The 18,943-nt window shown below is 41.1% G+C and overlaps 1 protein-coding gene and 1 pseudogene across 3 annotated transcripts in view; both read left to right on the plus strand.

The window, feature by feature from the left end:
- Csgalnact1 (chondroitin sulfate N-acetylgalactosaminyltransferase 1) overlaps positions 1-18,943 on the plus strand; it is a 211,257-nt gene that overhangs the window by 96,674 nt on the left and 95,640 nt on the right. For all 3 annotated transcript variants that reach the window (XM_048330335.1, XM_048330336.1, XM_048330337.1), the window contains exon 3: positions 9,389-9,479. The gene's annotated coding sequence lies outside the window, so the exon portion shown is untranslated. The remainder of the gene's footprint in view (positions 1-9,388; positions 9,480-18,943) is intronic.
- Positions 5,470-18,943, plus strand: part of LOC125339361 — a 31,113-nt pseudogene continuing 17,639 nt past the window's right edge.

The raw sequence follows: 18,943 nt of genomic DNA on the forward strand, positions 1-18,943 counted from the left end.
TGTATCTTCATCATTGTTTCATGTAGCTGGTATTCATCTACAACCATCTTCAGATGCAAAGATTCTCCACAGAGGGTGGGGATCAAGAGTCATGGGTCATCCTCCCTCGGTGAGAAGCACTAGCTTAGCCTAACCCCTTTATTTTAGAGAGCTGCCACTGCAAACTCTCAGACGTTCAGGCCTTGCTGCAAGTCTGCTAGTCACTCACTGAAGAAGCCAAATCTCTTGTTCAGGATAGGATTAAGTGTAACAGATCTCCCTGTTCATGCCTCATTAGTGTCTGTGATTGGTCTCAAGCCCCAGCTGAGCAGCTGCAGTGTTTAATCAGACGGGGCCAGCCCAGAGGATTCGCAGGAAGAAGGCATTCAGTACAATGAACAATTGCCTGTTGGAGCTACAGGCCCTGTGCTGGAAACAGCTCTCTTTTGTGAAGGTGCCTTGTTGTCTGCCTGCATCTTAACGGATTTAGAAGCGCCATGTTATTGGCCTTGCAACCAACGGCAAACAGAGGCAATTTGATTTCTTTCAAAGAGATTAGTTATAACTCTGACCCTCCCCAGGCTCATTAGTCACTCTTTCTTTATGCTCTCTGAAAGCATATTATATTTGTATCTGTGGTTGGCAGGTGATGTGGGTCATTTTCATTTTCTGTCATGTGGGTAATTTGAAGTGGATTCATATTATTAAAAAATAGCATTTAAAAAAATTCAAGGTGGGGCTGGGGATATAGCCTAGTGGCAAGAGTGCCTGCCTCGGATACACGAGGCCCTAGGTTCGATTCCCCAGCACCACATATACAGAAAACGGCCAGAAGCGGCGCTGTGGCTCAAGTGGCAGAGTGCTAGCCTTGAGCGGGAAGAAGCCAGGGACAGTGCTCAGGCCCTGAGTCCAAGGCCCAGGACTGGCCAAAAAAAAAAAAAAATTCAAGGTGATCTCCAGTTACCAGGATGAGAAATTGAAATGGAAAAATAAGGATCAGGATGACCTATTTCAAAAGGAGGATTGGGAATATGAAAAAGACACCCTCTTCTCACTTAATCTGTATCTGTGTTTTCTAGACCAGGACACAGAGACTTTCTTGTTTATCATTTCCCTCAATAACAGAAAAAAATCCTTTGATGGTAGGGGAGAATTTTTTTTGAATATTTTTTATTATATTTAACTAGTTGGGCAAAGGAGTTGTCATTCAACAAAGCAGTTTATGGATACAGTGCTTCTTTTTTTTCAGTATTTTGTCTTTTTAAATTTTTATTGTCAAACTGATATACAGAGCGGTTACAGTTTCATACGTTAGGCATTGGATACATTTCTTGTACTGTTTGTTACCTCCTCCCTCATTCCCCCCTCTCCCTTCCCCCTTTCCTTTCCCCCCATGAGTTGTTCAGTAGATTAACACTAAACAGTTTTGCAAGTATTGCTTTTGTAATCGTTTGTCTTTTTTACCCTGTGTCTCTCGATTTTGGTATTCCCTTTCAGTTTCCTAGTTCTAATACCTGTATACACAGTTTCCAATGTACTCAGATAAGATACAGAGATAATGCAGGTACAACCACAGAAAGGGGATACAAGAGGATCATCAACAATAGAAGCTACGGTTTCACATCGCATGTTGAAAGTAATTACAACAATGATATAACAGTTGTTTCTATAACATGGAGTTCATTTCACTTAGCATCATTTTTTGTGTTCATAAGGGTATAGCTATTGGGCTCTTGTGATCCTCTGCTGTGACTAGCCTAAACCTGTGCTAATTATTCCCTATGAGGGAGACCATAGAGTCCATGTTTCTTTGGGTCTGGTTCACTTCATGTAGTATAATTTTTTCCAAGTTCTTCCATTTTCTTACAAATGGGGCAATGTCATTCTTTCTGATAGAGGCATAAAATTCCATTGTGTATATGTACCACATTTTCCTGATCCATTTGTCTACTGAGGGGCATCTGGGTTGGTTCCAAATTCTAGCTATGACAAATTGTGCTGCGATGAACATTGTTGTACTGGTGGCTATAGTGTGTTCTCGTTTGTGGTCTTTTGGGTAGATGCCCAAAAGTGGGGCTGCTGGGTCATAGGGGAGCTCTATGCTTAGCCTTCTGAGGAATCTCCATACTGCTTTCCAGAGTGGCTGAACCCATTTACATTCCCACCAACAATGAAGTAGGGTTCCCTTTTGGCCACATCCCCTCCAACAGTTGTTATTGTTAGTTTTCTTGATATAGGACATTCTTACTGGGGTGAGATGGAATCTCAATGTTGTTTTGATTTGCATTTCTTTTATGGCCAGTAATGTAGAGCACTTTTTCATATGTCTCTTGGCCATTTTCATTTCCTCATCAGAGAAATCTCTTTTTAAGTCTTTAGCCCACTTTTTGAGGGGGCTATTGGTTCTTTGCGGTTTTGTTTTGGAAGAATGTAATTTTTTTAGTTCTGCATATATTTTAGATATGAGGCCTTTGTTTATTGTATGTCTGGTAAAGATCTTTTCTCAATCTGTGGGCTTTCTGTTTATCTTGCGAGCTATGTCCTTTGCCCTGCAGAAGCTCTGCAGTTTGATGCAGTCCCATTTGTCCATCCTTTCTTTGATTTGTCGCATTTCTGGGTCTTTGTTAAGGAAGTTCCATCCTGTGCCAAGGAGCCCAAGTGTTTCTCCTACTCCTTCCTTTAGTGTTTTCAGGGCATTTGTTTTAATTTCGAGGTCTTTGATCCATGTGGAATTGATTTTGGTGCAGGGTGATATATAAGGATCTAGTTTTAGTTTGTTGCATGTGTTGAACCAGTTTTGCCAGCACCATTTCTTAAAGAGGCTGTCTTTCTTCCATCCTATTTTTTTAGCTCCTTTATCAAAGATTAAGTAGGCATAGTTCTTTGGGTTCATTTCTGGGTCTTCAATTCTGTTCCATTGGTCTTCAGGCCTGTTCCGGTGCCAATATCAAGCTGTTTTTATTACTATAGCTTTATAATACAGCTTGAAGTTGGATATTGTAATTCTTTCAGTACTGTTCTTTCTGCTTAGGATTGTTTTTGCTATTCTGGGTCTTTTATTGTTTCATATAAATTTCTGGATTGCTTCCTCTATTTCATTAAAAAATTGTGTTGGGATATTAATGGGTATTGCATTGAATATGTAGATAGCCTTTGGCAATATTGCCATTTTGATTATATTAATCCTCCCAATCCAGGATCATGGGAGGTTTTTCCATTTCCTTAGTTCTGCCTTAATTTCATTTTTCATGTTTTTAAAGTTCTCATCATAGAGGTCTTTCACTTCTTTGGTTAAGGTTATTCCTAGGTATTTTATGTTTTTTGAGGCTATTGCAAATGCTTTCCTAATTTCAGCCTCGGCATTCGGGTCATTAGCATATAGAAATGCCATTGATTTTTGAGGGCTTATTTTATATCCTGCAACTTTGCCAAACTTTTGCATCAGCCCTAGTAGCTTGGGAGTAGAGTCAATGGGGTTCTTTAGGTATAGGATCATGTCATCTGTGAAGAGAGAAAGTTTAACTTCATTTTTCCTAATTGGATCCCCTTTATATTTTCTTCTTGCCTAATTGCTCTGGCTAGGAATTCTAGTACTGTGTTGAAGAGAAGGGGAGAGAGTGGACATCCCTGTCTTGCTCCTGATTTTGAAGGGAATGGCTTTAGTTTTTCACCATTTAGAATTATGCTTGCTGTTGGTTTGTCATAAACTGCCTTTATTATATTCAGGAATGTCCCCTGGAATCCCAGTTTTTCCAGGGCTTTTAGCATAAATGGGTGCTGGATTTTATCGAATGCCTTTTCCGCATCCAGAGATACAACCGTGTGGTTTTTTTTACCTTGCTCCGATTGATGTGGTGGATTACATTAATTGAATTGCATATATTGAACCAACTTTGCATCCCTGGGATGAATCCAGTTTGATCATGGTGTATGATTTTTTTGATAACCTGTTGAAGTCGATTGGCCAGAATTTTGTTGAGAATTTTTGCATCTATGTTCATCAGGGAAATGGGTCTGTAGTTCTCTTTCCGTGATGAGTCTCTGCCTGGTTTTGGGATGAGGCTTATAGTGGCTTCATAGAATGTGTCTGGTAGTGAACTTTCTCTTTCAATTTCATTGAAGAGTTTTAGAAATATTGATGTGAGTTCTGTTTTGAAGGCCTTGTAGAATTCTGCTGTGAATCCATCTGGACCTGGGCTTTTCTTGGATGGGAGATCACTTATTGCCATTTTTATTTCAATGCCGGATATGGGTCTGTTCAGAAGGTTTAAATCTTCATGGTTGAGTTTGGGGATATCAATTTTTTTCTAGGAAATCATCCATTTCTTCCAGGTTCTCAAATTTGTTGGCATAAAGGTTTGCAAAATAGTCCCTTATTGTTTTCTGAATTTTGGTTGTTTCTGTGGTGATGTTACCTGTTTCATCTCTGATCTTGTTTATCTGGGTTTGCTGCTTTCATTTTTTGGTCAGGTTTGCTTGTTAATTTTTTCAAAGAACCAACTCTTTGTTTTGTTGATTCTTTGGATTTTTTTTTGGTCTCTAATTCATTTAATTCTGATTTGATTTTAATTATTTGCTTCCATCTATTGACTTGGTGTTTGATACAGTGCTTCTTGATCAATGTCACACCTTTCCACATTCTCACCTACCCCTCCTGCCTACCCCTTGTCTCACTTTCCTCACTTGTTTAAGGATATGAGTTGACTTGCCACTTAACAGAGCACCTTATGTGTACAATATATCTTGATCTATGTTACCTCCTTCAACCCACCCCTTCCCTTAATTTGTTCTCAATTTTGTGGTATATACAATGAATTATTGACTCCTTGTCCCCCTCTCCCTTACAAGTACCATTTCCTGGTACTAGTTTTGTTGGGCTTTGAATTATACTATTTGAGCCCTCCATAGAGCCTATTGTAGTTCCATTAATTTATTTAGAACTGCTTGCATACCACCCGGTGTGTTTACTTATATAGATTTATAGGCACATTCTAGCTCCCACTAAAAATCATTTTGCCTCAAGACACATTATTTGCAGTCAGATGGTTTCACGTGGACAGAATAGGGTTAAGAATATAGTAACAGAATATTTGCGATACTGTACTATCAAGCATCCAACGTGCTTTTCTTTTTCCTCTTCCTGAGCCACATTCAATGATGATAATTGTATAATTCGGTTCTGCGTTTCCTAACATTGGCCCAGCTCTGCCTTCTAGTATCAAAAGACAGATGATTCCATTGATTTATACAAATAAACTAATCCTCCAGGCTTTAAAGTATATATTACATCCACCTGTGTGCAAAGGAAACCCTTACCAGGAAGTAGGTAGGCTCCCTATCTTTGCATGGTGCTTTTCCTTTGCTGTTTCGGGCATGCATATAATGATGGTGCTCTATAGGCTCTCTCTTTGTTTCTACATTTTAGGAATCAACATGTCAGATACACACATGGTTGCGATGGGTGGGAGACATGAATAAGAAATGAGGCAAATGGGGGAGCCTGAGAACTTGAGGCAGCAGAATGGATATGGCTGTATCATTGGAGCAATTGTGTTTTTGAAACTCCTTGGAGTGTACAGTAGGACAGACGTTTGCTAATTAATTGTGCATCATCTAGACATTTCCTAGACTGTGAAAATATTACATCTCCAATGTTCATGTTCAGAATTTTTGATGGCTGTTTTTCGCAGATGAATTTGGGTAATTTTCCTGCAGTAGGATTAAGAGCTGCCTTATTTGGGGAGTGATGTTCATTCATGAATGCTAAACTCTCTTGCCATGTGTGGGGCTGACTTTCTAACTTTTATTTTGTTTTATTTTTAGCTTTAAGTAGTTGTACAAAGGAGTTGCCATGTAACAGAGCCATTTATGAATTCAAGATGTCTTGATCAATTTTACCCCTTTCTGCATTCTCACCCATCCCTCCCTTCTGCCCCACCTCTTCCCTCACTCTCTTTAATGTTGTAGGATATATGTTGGATTTTTGTCAACATTTCCCCCTTCTTCTCCTCTTCATTCATCTGCCCCTTATCCTTGGGCCCCATTCTACCCTTTTTGAGCACTCACTCCCTGGTGTTTTATTTTGTTGAACTCTGATTTTGGCTTTCTAAGGAATTACACTATTTGAGATCTCCCTTGAATCTACCATGTTTCAGTTAATACCTTTGAACACACTTGCATACCACCCACTGTATTTATTTATGAATTTGTAAGCTAAATCTGGCTTCCACATAGAAGGGGACACATAGATACTTTGTCACTCTGGGCCTGGCTTGCTATTACATAGTTGAAAACTTCTAAGATCTGGAAAAATCATTTCCATGGACGTCTCTTAGCCAATCTCGGCCACATCTTGCCATCTCTCATCCACTGATCACCACAACTAAAATGTGCAATGCCACACAAGTTCTCCCACAATCCTCAGCCTCTATGCTACACTATCAAGAGCACTAGGATGGCAGATGGCAGAAGAGAGTCCTGCCCTGGACAAAGCATTTAACTGAGGGATGTTTCCTGGTGACCTTCTGAAATGCACACAGCCAAACTCTAGGTTCTCTACAGATTGCATTGCTTCCCAGATTTCATTTTGCTTTTAGCACCCTACCTTCCAGTCTTTTTCCTTGATATTCAGGAGACTTTTCCAAGGATATGTTTTGGGGGCTGAGATTTCTTATGAAGAGACATCACAGGATCCGGGGAGGGCTGCATTCCCACGGACTGAATGGCCACCACTCTCTTGAAGCTACCTGCCTTTGAGCCCTGCTGCTAAGGATGGACACATAAAGACCAGGTGTCTACAAGACAGTTGCACAGTGGGAAGCATAAGGCTTCCTTTTCTCTGTTTAAAAAGCAAACACTTACTGTCCCATGTATTCACTAGGCAGCTTTTTAAAACACTTCCTTTTCTCCATTTGTAAAAAACAGTGGAACACAGCCTGTTCTGCTTAGTGTGCTGCCGTTCCTCCTCTGTAATTCTCCCCCTTGTCCCTCCCCTTCTGCAGCGGGTGGGGGGGGTGATTCTGTCTCCCGGTATTTTTCCGTTAGCCTTACTAGTGGGAGATGACACCTCGCTGGAAGAACTGCTTAGAGGATGTGTACTTCCCACAGCCCAGAAACTCAGGTTTTGTTTGTTTGTTTGTTTGTTGTTTTTAGGCAGTACTTCAGATTAAACTCAGGGTCTTGTCTTTGCTATGCATTGCTTTCCCATGCTCCTTTGGCTTTCTTCTGTTTTCTTTTTTTCAGATACAGTCTCACTTTTTAACCCAACTTGCCTGAACTACAACCCTTCTCTTTCTGCTTCCCTTGTAGCTGGCTCTAGGCCCAGCATTTTATTCTTCCACATGAGGACTTTTGAACTTTTTGCCCAGACTGGCCTTGAACTATGATCCTCCTGATCTCGGCCTTCTGGCTAGCTAGGATTGCAGATGTGTGCCACACCATTGCACATAGAGGAGAGTATTTATGAATTCTTTCAGTAGAAAAAGAAGAAGCAACTGAGAGGGGGGTGTCCTATTGTTTCTCCAATCTGTCTGGATAAATGTGGATTGGGGGGGATCTTCATGAAGAGACTCTGAACATTTCTGTCCAAATTAACAGATTAATAAGTAAAGTAGATTAATGGTCTTGTGCAGGTATGCATGAATGGTCTATTTGTTTTCACTATGAAAAAAAGGGTGGTTTTGGATGTATAGATTCCTCCCCTCTCCACACTTTTTTACTTAGATAGCAAAGCACATTCACGAAAGGATCCCAGTGACTGGGATCTCCAAAGCTGTCCCTGCATGCTGGAAGACAGAAAAGAAATGTTAGTGATGGACAATGAGAAGAGATTGATTGGAAGCCAAATTATAAACTCATTTCAACTCTTAGCCTGCAGGCTGTGAACTTACACTATGTGTGTCAAGGATGGAAAACAGCTCAGGTGCAGCTCCAAGTGATTAGCCCTCTGTGACAAGCCTGCCTTTTTGCCAACTGCAGTCCCACTTAGACATAGACAAATTAGCCCAGCCTGGGTGGAAGTCGGCCATGGAGATCTGAGCCAAAGGAGACCCAAGTGCAGTAGAGTCCTTGAGCTGGGATCTGGAAATTTGGTCTTAGGGAATTTTTGATCTGCTTTAATATTAAGCCCACAGCAAACTGTGTAAGAGAGTGTGGGTAGGAGACAGACTCTTAAATGTGTATAATGATACACCTGGCATGTCTGCTGACTTTGTTAATACCAATGAGTCAGAGAAAACCTGCCAACTTGGTCCCCAGGAGGCTGTCCCCATGGAGACGGGGGCACCAGCATTCTGCAGGCCCGAGTAGCTTCCAAGACCTTCCTTTCCCTTTCTGTACATCATGCTGGACTGCCTGAGAAATGGAAGCAATATGCACACGTGTGTGTGTGTGCATATGTCTATAGATGCAAATATACATACAGCTATACATATATTATATAGCTTCTCTCCTTTTTTCTTGGTTTATGCACACATATGTACATATGGTAATTCTTTGAATTATAAGTTCAGATGGGATAAAAATTGTGGAAACACTTGGAAGTTTCCATAGTTAGCAGGGGAACAGAAAGGCCTTTCCAGAATATATCCCACTGGCTCTTCCATCCAGCGTATTCAGCCTAGCCCCCTTTCCCATTCTGTTTTGATCTCAGGGGACACATGGAGTTCCTCCGATTAGGGAGGGCACATCTATTTCCCCTTCACCCGCCCCTAGCTCCTTAGGGAGGTGGAGAGGGACAGGCTGGCAGATGGGGGAGAGGATTCCCGGGGCGCAGCCCACCCTCTACCCAGTGAAAACTTGTGTTTCTTGGGATGCAACTGGAGGCACAACATGTGGGGTGCATGGTGCCAGCCTTGGGGACACTGCTGTCCAGGCCAAAGCCAGTGGGCTCTGGGGGAATGAGGTGGCAGCCCCAGCTGTCCAAGGGCACAAGTCCTGGGGTGCATGGGAACCCGGCAGGTGCCCCATCAGGGAGCCAGGAGGCCCCCCTTCCCCAGCCCTGACCTGGAAGCCAGGCTGTTCGTGCATCAGAGGCAGAGGCACCATTTGGGGAGCAGCAGGCTAGCGGTGCAGATGGCTTTTTCTGGCAAGGTCAACCTGTGGCGAGGTCAACATTGTTCTTCGCGTGCCAGTGTCCTGCTTTGCCTGACATACTCTTTCCATGGCTTTCACCGTCCTCAACCATGGTGTTTCATTCCTAAGTCAAATATTTTGCATTTTGTTCAGCAAAATAGGAGAAGGATGTCCCCTCCTGCTTTTATTTTGGAGGGCGGGGGTGGGGCAGAACATTACTTTGAATTGTGCACTGTATGCTAAGTCACATAAAAATCGTATCCTTTTGTAATCATACCTATGTTTAAGACATGGGAATTTTACAAGGGTTACTTCTTTTTATTTTTTGTATTTTTAGATTCCATCGCATCTCATGGGGAGAAGCCCAAATCACTTATTTTCCTGAAGGAATCATGTCACTCCTTGCTCAGCTTTGCTTGTGGGTCCAGGTGAGTAAGTCTGTTTGTCATAAATGACTTAAGAACACACCTTTGTACCCTCTACATTGTTTTGGGTGTTCTAAATGTATTTGAAATCTAGTATCATTTCACTTTCAATAGCTTAATGGTAAGTTATTATTTCAGGATATCAAAATTTATCCCAGTTAGCACAATCATTTCCTCTGTATCTTCTCATTCACTTGCCTATACATTTTCAACTCTTTTATTTGGCTATCCATCTGTTCCTAAAATTCCTAGTGTCTGAAATCATACAGCCGCAATGAGAGCTATGTTATTCTGTAGTTGTCTTTGTAGTTGTTGTTTGATTATTTTGTGGTTCAAGACTAGGACTCAAGCTTGGTACCTAATATTTAGCTTATTGGCCAGCATGCTGTCAACTGAGCCACACCTCTAACCCCTGTAATTTTATTTTTCAAATATCCACGTAACCATGAACATTTATCCTTCCTTTATAAGTGGGGATGAAATATTAACCTTTCTAAATTATTCACCCTGGAATCACAAACATGAACCATGATTTTGACCAAGAGACAAAATAATCCTTTGTGAAAATGTGTTAGAAAAATTGAAGAATGATCTTTCTTTCAGATTTAGGGAGCATCTATGGATAGACTTCCTAAGGCTGTATGAACAGAACCCCAGTGGACTAGGTTGTTGGTCTTAGTCTAAGGACAATTGGAAATCTCTGGAATGTGGTTTTACTTCTGCTGTTGTAACTGATAGTTTTGAGTTGCTTGGCAGTAAGTTCTTTTGTTGTATCTGGCATGGAAAAAGTTAAAAAATAAAACAGAAACAGAATGAGAACCACTGGGACATCATTAAGTTCACAGTACAAGTGTAAGAATCAAGCGTTGTAGATGTGGTTTTTATTTCCAGCAGAAAAATCCTATTTTTGTTTTCTCTAGAGATGATTTGGTAGACATATAGGCGAGACTGGGTAAACTGCTTTTGTCTTCAAGCCCTTTCAAGCCTTTTGTTTTTCCACTTTTTTTTTTTTTTGACTTTTCATTTTTGGTACTGGGGATCGAACCCAGGATGTTGCACTTGCTAAGCAAGCGCTTTGCCACTGAACTACACCCTAGCCACTTTTTAAAAAAACAAATTTCTACAGAGTGTTTGGTCTGTGGTGTTTTGTTTTTATTTTTATAACCTGGATTAAGACGAATGCATAGACTTTAAAGCAACTGATGGGATTTAATTTCACATTCATGAACTCTATTTTACTGAATCTATAGTGCGTGGAGTTTTTAAAGGGCCTACATTTGAATTACTAATAATAGAAAATGCATCATTTCCTTTCTCTCATTTTCCTTTTCTTAAGACTGGGACTGAATTCCTCTTGTACCACTTGAACTCTTCTTCCTCCAGCCCTTTTGTTTTTATTTTGTTTCTGAGACAGTTTCACTCATTTTCCTGGAGCTGGCCTTATCAGTGGGGACCAAGTTTCAGTTTTGCAAGATGAAAAGGTTCTGGAGTTTAGTTGCACAGACACAATCATTTAGTACTGCGGAAAGTGAATGGACGATTCATAACACCATTGAACTGTGAACTAGGAAATGGTTAACTAACAATGGTAAATTTTGTCATGTGCATTCTCCCAAAATAAGGTCAAAGTGCTTGCTTGTACAGAGGTAATTATCTCTGAAAAAAATTGAAAGGGATTTCTTTGACTTAAGGCCTTTTTAAAAATTTTTGAGCTTTATTTCTTTCTTACTCAAGACTTTAAAAATCTCTATTTTATTTAAAAATAAACAAATCTGTCTTCATATTTAAATGTAATATATTGTGTATAAAGCAAGCCACATTTACATTGGTAAGGTCTTGAGAATGTAATTTTAGACTATTATTCCTTTTCTATTGTCCTATTTCTATAGTTAGAGTGTGATTAAGAATTACTCATTTCCTGATCTGTTTTTCTTCAGCAAATATAAGAGGATCTTAATGCTTACCCGGAAATCCATGTATGATGTTTTAAAATTTTATTTTATGATCCAGCGGAGAAATGCTTGATCTGTCACAAGCAGAGGGCACAACAAACTCCAGGGTGGGATTTCCTTGCTCAGGAGAATCCAGAGCCTTCAGACTCCATCCCATCCATCATGCTACTAGTCTCTCCTTGCAGAAAAGCATGGCTCTGAACGTGTAAATAACTCCCTCGTGATTGAGAAATTGCATTTCAAGTCATTCGTGTGACCCTTAGGAAACTGTTCTCTCTTTACTCAGAGGTTCTGACCTCTTCGTTTTACACCTTTCCTGCATAACTAAAAATACCATGAGAATTCCACCAGCCTAGGACCCTCTTAGCTCAGGGAAAGAAGGCTGGATTATGATGCGATACGATGGAATGGCATGGTCAGATCTGGGCTAAGAGTGGAGGGTGGATAAACGGGAGCTATAGCTGGCTAGAAATGTACTGAGCGGTTTTAATATGATCCTTTAGTCAACCCTCTCCCTAATGAAAGTGATCCAAGTTGTCACTTCAAATTATTTCCTAAAGTTCTCTTAAAATATATTGTTATAAGCAATGTTATTTAATGTTTACACTTAAGAGTAAAGGCAACTGTAACTTAAGTGTAGACTATAGCTTAACTTGTAGTGTGTGTGTGTGTGCGTGTGCGTGTGTGTGTGCTGGTTATAGGGTTTTATCGCTGAGACTTGTGTTCTCATTTGGCTCTTGCACTCAAAGATGACACTCTACCACTTGAGCCACACCTGTACCTCCAGTTTTTTTGCTGGTTCGTTAGCGATAAGAGTCTCTTGGTTTTGTCAGGCTTTGAGCTGCATTTCTCAGATCTCAGACTCCTAAATAGCTTGGATTACAGGTGTGAGCCACTGGCACTTAGTGAATTCTAGCCTTTCCATTAAGCAACATGTAGATCAAGGCTTACTATGTTGGGTTCTAAATGGACACCATGGTCACCAGGTGCCTGTTCTTGGCTTAGAACCCAGTTTCTGGTGAAGATCTCAGTCATCCACAAAAAATGGGAAAGGTGGGATGTTATCTTCAAGAGCTAATGTTCCCTTTAAAGGAGTGAGTTTTTACCTTGAGGTTCTGGCCTTTCCCGCCCTATTTATTTAAATTCAAAGGTTCTTTTGGATGGTTCCCTAATTACTTTAATGATGGCTGAGACTGGAAACCTGCTATGCTTGCCTTGACATAGCCGCCTCATGCATCATGGAGGACTTCCTGCCTGGAGACCACGTGGTTCTGGTTCTCCCTTATTGTTCTGTGATGTAATATCCTGTTTTGTTCATCAAGCTGTTGGCTTCCTACAACAGTGTGGTACACATGGCACCTCACAGTTTGAAAGTGTTTTCTTTGGAAAAAATATTAAGTTTGAAAGAAGTTGTCAAAAACAAGAGCAATCTAAAGAACACTAATGCATTCTTCACTTGCCTGGACCTGTTGGTTTGGCATTTTCTTGCCATTTGGGTTTAATCTGTGCTTTTTCTCCCTCCCCCACTCCATAGTATATGTGTGTCCATACATAAAAATCAATTCACATAGTATTTATTTGGAACTATTTGAGACTAAGTTCATACATCACAGATCCATCCTCCTAGGGAGTTTATGTGCATTTCCTAAGCATAGAGCTATTCTCTTAGACAACAACAGTGCAGGATTCAGCATTAATAAAGTTAACATTTATTTCAAGTGTCTGTATTCCAGTTTTGTACATTGATTTAACGGCCACGTTTTTAGAACGTTTTTCCCTTCCCATATCAATACTGGGTATTGAAATTTCATTTGTGTTTCTATATCCCTTTAATCTAGAACATTTTAGCCTTTCTTTGTTGTTTGTTTCGTTTTGTTTTGGTGGAAATGTTTTTGGAGAGCAGTCTTTTGTGTGTGCACGTGATACTGGACTTCGAATTCAGCACCTCACCAGTGGCCACCCTCCTTCCCCCACCCAGCCATTCCAGCCATTTTCACTTTAGTTACCCTCTCCTCACCAAGGCTGGATTTAGACTATGATCTTCCGACACCTCCTGAGTAACTGGGATTGCAGGTGTGCATCACTACTACTGGCTTCACGTTATGCATGCCTAGCAGGAAGCTGGCCTAACAGATGATAAGTTCTTCCTGGGATGTGGTGTGTAGAAGCACATGACACCCACATGTCTCTGGTTGGCCATGTGAATTCTGAGATTCAGTCAGAGCCATGCCTACATCTTTGCTACATAATAGTTACAGTTTTTCTCCTTAAAGTAATAAGAAGTAAGGTATCATGATTCCCACTCAGGCCTTTTGATACTTTCAGTCAATTATTAGCCCATGGTGGGACTAGCATATGTAAAACTTCCTCTTTAATTTGGAGATGTCTGGTTCAGAGAGACGCTTTCCCTTCACCTTACTGTTTGGTAAGGGCATCGGGCAGATAAATGGAAGATGAAAGCAGATAAAGGGCTAAAAGGCAGCTAAAGTAACCATCACTCATGTTTTTACCAAATATGTGCATTTGGATCATGGCAATCTATTGGGAAGAGCTCACACTGCAGTTCTAAACGAATCTACAAGTAGGGTCAGTTTTCAGTGATAGCTTTTCTTGTAATCTGACAATGCATTTGTAGCCAGTAAAGTTCAAAGGGGGCCGGGACTCGAACACATTTTCAAATGTATACTTCCACCCTCTCTGCTGTCCTGGCAAACTCTAGAGAGAATTAAATGGAAGGCAATTGCAGTAGCTGGTATTACCCAGACTGCTTTTCAGAGGTTATTAATGCTCTCTGATGCTTTCCAGAAGGAGAATTTTAGGATCAGATGAGTTTGGAAAACACCGTGCAACAAGTTCAACAAGTTCCCTTCTTGTGGGAAATGACGTAGCTAGTGAAGGATTTGAGAGCTCTAAAGTAAAGGTCTATGTTTTGTGAATTGTCAAGCTCTCCCAACTCCATCTTCCCTGAATCCTTTTCTAGCACCACTCAATGTCACCTTCAAGAATTCTTCCTCAGCATCACTTTTGTTTGTCCCCTTCTTCCCAGTATCCCATCCATCATCAGCCTTTGGGGAAAACCTAGCTCTGAGGTTGACTTAAACTTCATTGGCAGCCATGGACCAATCCAGTGTTTCTCTTTCTCTGTGACTTGAGCCTTAAAAAGATGTAGACCCTCCCGAACCCTCATCCTCAGGGAGTTGGTTCTGTATGTGTTTGGGTATTGCCAGCCACTGACATATTTGATACATACTAAAGGTGATCTGTGTTCTAGATGTTGCCAACCCCTGCGTTTGCAAGAGGCTCCCATGTGTTGTTTTCTGCAAAGGCTACCATTTTGCCACTCTTGCCCTTCCATCCTCAGTCCCATATGGGGGTCACTAGCTGCTGGTGCTGGAATGTGCCCCCTCCTCCAATTCAGGCAAGTTGGAAACTTGATACCCTGAGCCATATGTTAAGTAGGTTTGGAGGAGGGCTTCTACAAAGGTCTTAGGATTAGATGAGACCTTGAGGGTAAGGCTCTCATGATGGCATCTGTGGCCTGATAAGAAGTGGAAAAGACACATGAGCACGCATGTCCTCTCTGATGCCGGGTGATTTCCCCTGTCCCTACCATGTGATGTGCACGAGTGAGGCCTTCTCCATGCCGGCTCCATGTTCTGGGACTTCCCAGCATCCCCAACTATGGACCAAAAAAATCTCCTTTCTAAGTTACCTGGACTTGGGTTGTTTAGTTTATTTGCTTGTTTGGTTGGTTCTGGTACTAGGAACTGAACCCAGTTGCATGCTAGGCAACCACAATACCATGCCTTACATTCCTGAGATAGAATTATACTATTTGCATAAAATAGATTCCAACTCATTCATCCTTTTCCTTCTTGCCTTTGCCTTCCAAATACCCAATATCCCAGGCACGTACCACCACGCTCGACTTGCACTCTTTCTTAATGGGTTCTAGAATGATTTGACTAATGTGGGGCCAGAAGAAAAGGAAAGGGAGTGAATCAGAATCATTCCAGGCAGGCCTCGTGGCGCAATGGTAGCGCGTCTGACTCCAGAATCATTCCAAGGACTAGGTCATTAATTTTATCTCTATAGTTCCCTCCATCATTCTCTTCAATATGTCCTAGGAATACTAAATTCACTTCTTAAATAAAGAAGAGATATGGACCATAGAGAGAGAAAACAATGCATCTTAAGGGGCACAGCTAGAGCGTGATGGAGCTAGAATTCAGATTTAAATCTACTTGACTCCAAAATCCATTTCCACATCCTCCCTGCCGGGCCCTGCTATGAACCCATTAAATTGATCATCAGTCCATAGGGTTGGGGACTTGCTTTCTATCAAGACCTTAGCTTCAGAAAATCTTCTCTGCTGATGATCTAAATGGCAAGCTTCTATTTCTAGTAGGAGAGAGAGAAAGAATGCTTCATAATTGATACTCTAATGCTTATTATATATTTCCATCCATATGGATTGTGACTGCTTCCTGTCAGCAGTCATTACTGGGCACCCTCTGAAAGAAAATAATGATGGCATCAGGCCAGAGAATCTATTCATTCATTTTCACTGAGTGTGTTTCAATGATTCTTCCTTTGATTTTTGAATAGGCTGTTAATGGTGTTCATTAGCAGTGTGTCTGATGCCTGGAATTTAGTGGCATTCACTAGAATTTTATAATGGCATAAACAATTCTCTGGGGGAAATAAAATATCACCGTGTGAGATAAAACTAACATTAGTAAAATAAATATTAGTCTGGGGTTAACTGTTAGCCTAAGCTTTCTCTTAATTCAAATTCTGAGGTAAGCCTTCATTTGTCAAAGTAATAGTTCATTTCAGCTCAGTTTGGCACTCTAGTATGAAAATCACCGGAGACTTGCAAAAGTCTATGAGTCATACAAACTGGCTCCAGCGCTTAATTGCAAAACGCCAAATAGCATTCCTTGGGAAGCACATGACTCCACAATCTAGGTTAAGAGATCACAAGACATTATCAAATGCTAGCTCTGGGAAGTGATCGTTAAGTCAGGCACTTAGGTTTTGTAAGTGAAGGTAACTGCACAGGTGAACGATCTTTCGAAATCACACGGGGCTGGAGGATGGGGGTGAGGCAGCTTCACTTCCTATTTTATCACTGTAGATAGCTAAAGTGTTTTTATACAAGGTTAGCCCAGCCTAATAAACTAGTCATCTTGGCTCGCTTTGCATGTCTGATGTGTCCCATCATCACAACCAAAAGGCACAAATGCACTTCAAAAGCTTCAGGCTACATAGAGTGGTGGATTGATTATATTCAGCCTCCTGGGGCCAGTTTTCTCAAAGCAAGCATAAGAGCAGGTGGCCAACAGTTTCCAGAAGCTTTTGGAGTTTGATTCCAGTTCCTCGGTCACTATGGAGTGACTGCCAGTTCTTGGTTGGTAGTTTCAACCCGGATGTGGAAGCTCTGCCTCTGGTGAGGTAAAGAAGAGCAAAGTGCTGCATCCAAACGAGCTGAAAGTGAACGTCTATAAATGAACTCAGTCCCCAGGCAGGCTTATCATCAATTCAGTCACATTTTCTAGCAGTTGAACATTTAAATAAAAATGGAATGTAGGTCTCTGCTCTTCTATTTTTTTGAATTATACCTGTCTGTGATTGTTAGAGAAGACAGAGAAAATGTGTAGATGTATTTTTAAAGGGTCACTTAGAATGGAATCCAATGGCCTTATGTTTATTTTCCATTTATAGGCAGTTTGATTGTGTTAGATGCAGTGTCAACTAAAATTTTTCTTTCTCCAAAACATATATACCCTTGTCAGGGGTGGCTCTGTAATCAGTCTACTAGACCAGGACTTCTACTTGGGGAACCTTTTGAGCATCTCAAAGTAGTACCTGTTAAAATGGAAGTCAGTCTCCAAAGTGAACATGTTGTTGGAGACCTTTTCTAGTATAAGACATAGAAAAGACACCACTGGTTTCTGAGACCTGCTACTTGTTCTCCTGAGTAGCCTTTACTTTCTCTTTGCTAGACTGCAAAGAGGGAGGAAGGGAAAGACACAGAGAGAGACAGAGAGAGGCAGAGAGAGAGAGAGACAGAGAGACAGAGAGAGAGAGAGAACCTACCTCACAGCAGGTCATGCAAACAAGTGGATTTATTGGTATATTGGTTTATAGAAATTCTGGCTTTCAGAATGCCTTGATTGAGGAATTAAAGTCTTTTGACTCTGCTTTTTGTGTTGGCTTCTGTGTGTTTGTCTATTTGATTATTGCACTGTTTTGTTTTATTTTTTCAAGGTTGGTCTTGCTTTGGGCCAATCTGGGCTGTGATCCTCCTAGTTGCACATCCCAGTGTCACTGAGCATTAATAGATACTCAGCCATTGGGTGAAATTGGGGTTCCTCATACTTCTTTTCCTTTAGATGCTTGCCTCTAACCTTAATCTTTGCTTCCCAAGTAGCTGGCATTACAGATTTGGTTGTTCGGTCTTGGCTTCATTTTGTGGTAGTGGAAAAAGGCTTGCCGAAGAGTTAGCAGGCTTCTCCCTCAGGCTGCCCAGCAGAGCGCAGGACTGGCCATCTTCAGCAGTGATTGGTCACATGTCCAGCTCTAAACCAATCACTGTGGCCAGGAAGGAGGAATTGCTTCATTGACAGGTCTTGAGGTGTCTGCTGCTCCAGAAGCAGAGCGTTTTCTTCACACAGGTGCCACTGAAAATGGTGGTTGAGCAGATGGTCTCATACTCTTTGAGAAGCCACGACACCGAAAGGAGTTTCTCCATCATGTTCTTCTGAAACATCTCAACATTTTAAGCATATTCTTTCAGAGTCCTCTCCCCCATCAGAACAGCATCTAAAATCATAGTAAATGGGGGCATGCCATCATTTGCAGAGGCTGGTGATAACCATGCCCTTCTTGATGAAGGACAGAATTTTAGGACAGATCTATTTTCCAGTCTCACTGTTTTTTAATCTTGCTCCTTTGGGTAAGAGAGATAGCTTAAATAAAACTTGGGCTGGCAAAATATTATCTTTGAAGAAAATTACATTTTAGCTCTTTCATCTGAATTCTTCTATGTTAACTGTAATAACTAATTTTCTAAGGTCTGAATCATCTGGAACTATGATAACATTACTATTCTTAATTATTCAGAATAACAGCCCTCTGTCTACATCAGAGACCAACCTACATGTACCAAGGTCACAACTAAGTTTAATTGCTTACTTAAGGACCTTGAGCTCTGGAAAGCGAAATCATGAATACATTGTTGGTTTTCAGTTAAGGATGCCTTTGCCATGTTCATTTAGATGCTATTTTGGCAGTTCTAGATGCTTCATTCATCTCAGCATCCCTCAGTGTGACATCTGACATCCATCCCCACCTCTCTACTCACACCCAGACATCCAGGGTCATCTGTGATTTCCATTCCACCAAATCCCAATGACATGTTTGAATCCTCATCTACCTGATGCTCACACAGGGTCCACATAGCCCATCTTGAATAGGCACCAGCCATTCTGCTGAATGAAAGCAGACTAT

Source organism: Perognathus longimembris, chromosome 21 (genome assembly GCF_023159225.1).
Source record: "Perognathus longimembris pacificus isolate PPM17 chromosome 21, ASM2315922v1, whole genome shotgun sequence".
In the NCBI taxonomy this organism is placed as follows: domain Eukaryota; kingdom Metazoa; phylum Chordata; class Mammalia; order Rodentia; family Heteromyidae; genus Perognathus; species Perognathus longimembris.